General features: G+C 42.1%; 1 long non-coding RNA gene across 1 annotated transcript; it reads left to right on the top strand.

Annotated features, from left to right (window-relative positions):
- The first annotated feature begins 1997 nt into the window (after window positions 1-1997).
- Window positions 1998-3210, top strand: LOC144307716 (uncharacterized). The gene is made up of 2 exons (XR_013374461.1): window positions 1998-2237; window positions 2920-3210. It is a non-coding gene; the product is annotated as an uncharacterized LOC144307716 (long non-coding RNA).
- Window positions 3211-4019: the final 809 nt, after the last annotated feature.

Below are 4019 nucleotides of genomic sequence, written 5' to 3'. Positions count from 1 at the left end.
ATCCACATCATTGCAAATGGCAAGACTTCATTCTTCTTGATGGCTGAGGAATATTCCATTGTACACATATACCACATCCTCTTTATACATTCATCAGTCAGTGGACATTTGGCCTCTCTCCATAGTTTGGCTATTGTTGATAATGCTGCTAAAATATCAGAATGTATTACCCCTTCAAATCTGTATTTTTATATCCTTCGGGTAAATATCTAGTAGCGCAATTGATGGGTTGTAGAGTAGTTCTACTTTTAATTTTTTGAGGAACCTCCATACTGCTCTACAGAGTGGCTGCACCAGCTCGCATTCTCACTAACAGTGTAAGAGGGTTCCCCTTTCTCTGCATCCTCACAAACATCTGTTGTTTCCTGTGTTGTTAATTTTAGTCATTCTGACAGGTATAATATCTCATTGTGATTTTGATTTGAATTTCCCTGATGCTGAATGATGTTGAGCATCTTTTCATGTGCCTGTTAGCCATCTGGATGTCTTCTTAGGAAAAATGTCTATTCACGTCTTCTGCCCATTTCTTAACTGGATTATTATTTTTGGGGTGTTGAGTTTGATAAGTTCTTTATATATTTTAGATACTTACCCTTTATCAGATATGTCACTTGCAAATATCTTCTCCCATTCCGTAGGCTGCCTTTTAGTTTTGTTGATTATTTCCATCGCTGTGCAGAAGCTTTTTATCCTGATGAAGTCCTGATAGTGCATCTTTGCTTTTGTTTCTTTTGCCTCTGGAGACGTGTCTAGTAAGAAGTTGTTATGGCTGAGGTCAAAGAGATTGTTGCTGCCTGTGTTCTCCTCTGGTATTTTAATGGATTCCTGTCTCACATTTAGGTCTTTCATCCATTTTTAATTTATTTTTGGGTATGGTGTAAGAAAGTGGTCCAGTTTCATTCTTCTGCATGTGGCTGTCCAGTAGTCCCAAAACGATTTGTTGAAGAGACCATTTTTTTAAATTGGGTATTCTTTCCTGCTTTGTTGAAGAGGAGTTGACCATACTAAACTCAGATTCTTTTTGGCGTTTGTCGGTGTGCTGTTTAGTGTCAACATCAGCTGAGGATTAAGCGCCACGTCTCATTGACTGTAATATTTTTGTAATTCACATTAGCAGTTTTTTTTTTGCTTTCCTTAGAGGGTTTGTGCAACACTATTTTGACAACATGCCACTCTCTCTATAGATTGAACTGACAATCTCTAAGATGGTTGTGGATATACTGGGTCATTTTGCCTGAATAGGAATTAAGATGTCTTAAAACAATACGGAATTACAAAAGTCACCCCTTATGCATATTTGATATGCTTTCTTATGTATCCTGCACATGATGTGCTCACTGGAAGAATGTTGGCTTTGGATATGTATGTCACACAGGGGAGATTTGCAAAGCTGTGATGCCTTTCCATCTGAGTTATTCCCTGGTGATTTCTTGCAGAGGATACAAGCCTTTGGAAGGGCTATCCTTAGTCAAGGAGGACTTCCCCATAGAGGGGCCTGGACAGCATTGTTGGAAGATGATTAAAGAAAGCTTCTTTATAAGTTACCTTTAGGAGGGAAAACGAAATGTCTGGCTTATGAACCAAAACAAATGGGGTGAGTAGAAATCAGAAACTTAAAGTAGAAAAGAAAGAGAAAGGAGTTCAAGCAAGAAGAGAGATGAGTCTGGGGTAATTGGCACTTCCAGAGTGTGAAAGGTGTATGACCAATCTCCAGCAGAGGCAATGACTGGCTAGCTTACTGTTGGATTTACAGTAGAACCATTGGCTAGTATAAGCGGAGCCTGCCAGGTACTAATGCACAGGAATTGTGGGCAGGTGTCTTCAGTGTTAGGGTAATAAACAGTAAAAGCAAAAAGATATAGAAACACCTTCTAATTCCTGGGGAAATGTCAGCCTCTCTTCAAATTCACTCTTAAATGTCTACATGAGGATGCTGTTCCCAGGCTGGAGTTCCCAGGAGCCCCATCCTTTCCTGGGCAGTGCTCTGTGGATCCTGGCATGATTTCAAAGCAGTGGTGGATTTCAAAGCAGTGGTGGATTCTGTCTTGTATTTATACAACCAACAGAAAGAATCTATTTTAGAGAAAACAGGCAAAGAAGAGAGCAGTGGGTAGCAATTTCATAGCCTGCTCTGTAATTTAGTGTGGTGTTCTGTGCTGAAGGAGAAAATAATCCCTGTGTTAACAGACAATGGAGGACGAGAGAAGGAATGATCAAGCAATTTGGACCCCCGTCCTGTGAGTTTTCAATGTGTTGGGAAGGGAGGAAAAACTTTTTTGACTTTTTCTTGTTCTATTTTAACATCATAGAAAGACATTAGTTATTTGTGGAGTTTGATGCACAGATTAAGATATAGATAGATAGATAGATAGATAGCAGGACAGGCAGTGTATACGTAGATAGGGTAAGAGGAACTGAGAGTACTGGCCAAGGACATGGGCTCTGGAGCCAGACTGCTGCCTGGTATTGAGTCACAGCCACGATTAATATGTGACCTTGGGCAGGTTATATAACTTCATGTCCTCATCTGTTAAATGGGATAATAAGAGTACATACCTCATACTGGCACAAAGTAAGCCAGTAAATTTTGCTTTCATTGTATTATCATTAGCATAACTCACTGGTATATTAAGAGAGAACAGATGGGAATCATCTACCCTAGCCTGAGGAGGTCAGAGAGAATCACCTGCCCAGGGCACTGGAGGTGGTGGGCTGCGTTGAATCTCTGATGATCAATAGGAATTGGCAGGAGAGAGGGGGAGATAATATCCCCATTCCAGGCAGAGTGCAGTCTGCGGCTGAGGAACAAGGCATCTATAAGGAAGGTTTTTGTGTGATTTGTATTATTTGAGTCACTGTGACTGCCATGTTTGACAAACAGGTAAACACATGTATGGAAGTCACAATGTTTTTTTCTAGTCCACAGAATATGACTAGAGTGCAAGGGAGTTCAAGAACCTTTCATGATGTCTCCATGTCTCCCCGGGTTCTGGAGTCTACAGTTTGGAAATCATTGCTGGAGTCTCTTGTATCCTGGATCCAGGCCCGGCTTTCTCTCAACAGTGCTGTCCAGATGGAGAGCCACGGAAAGCTTTCAAACAGGGGAACCGTGATGGAAATAATTATTCCACGTCTATTTCAGTGAGCCTCCTTTCAGTGTGCCTTTATGTGTAGCTGACTCTAATAAAGCAAAAAACTACATTTCCCAGACTCTCTAGCAGCTGTGCAATTTCAGTTCCACCAATCAGATGTGGTCATGTGAGACAAATCCAGACTGCCTTTAAGTGGGGAAAGAGGCATGGTGGGAAGCTTCTGTGTTGCAGGTGTATCTTTCAAGAGGTCTTGTGTGCCTCTGAAGCCAGTGTTCCAATAGTGGTTTCCTGAATCCCCAGATCATATCTGAGGTTGGCAACCCTGTGGAGCCAGCTGTTGAAAGGGCACCTTGCCGATTTCCTCATACAAGTCCTTCCTGAGGGTGGTGGTTTGCTATCAGGGGAACCCAGTAGGCACATGTCTGGGGTTGGCTCTAACCTGGACCCAGATCCTGCTTTCTTTCTACCTTTAGCTAGTCCAGGGTCAACCCAGTTCTGTTTCTCCTTTCCCCCACCTGTAACCCTTCATTCAAGTCATGAAGTCATGGTCTCTCCTACAGGTTTGGGAAAGGAATCTCTGCCCTGGGTCAAGGTTATTTTCTTCCCAGAAGGCACCTGGGCTTCCTAGGCATACTTTCCCATACCCCCTTTATGCAAATTTGGTCATTTCCCTCCTTCACCTCCCCAGATACCTTGCCACAAAGTAATGCCACTTTGTGGAGGATGAGTGATATAGCCTTGGAGGGTCATGCTGATACAACAGGCTAAATGATCTAGATAAACTAACCAAAATGACTGGACAGGAGTTTCTAGGTAATTTATAAACAAAACAAGTTGAGGCAGGAGTCAGGAGCTGTCTTCTGAAGTGGAAAGAATGATCCTTTCAGGATCTTGAACCAAACACTTAAAGAGAAGTGAGATGAGTAA

This window comes from Canis aureus, chromosome X (genome assembly GCF_053574225.1).
Source record: "Canis aureus isolate CA01 chromosome X, VMU_Caureus_v.1.0, whole genome shotgun sequence".
In the NCBI taxonomy this organism is placed as follows: domain Eukaryota; kingdom Metazoa; phylum Chordata; class Mammalia; order Carnivora; family Canidae; genus Canis; species Canis aureus.
This window is presented reverse-complemented; position numbering and strand designations above follow the sequence as displayed.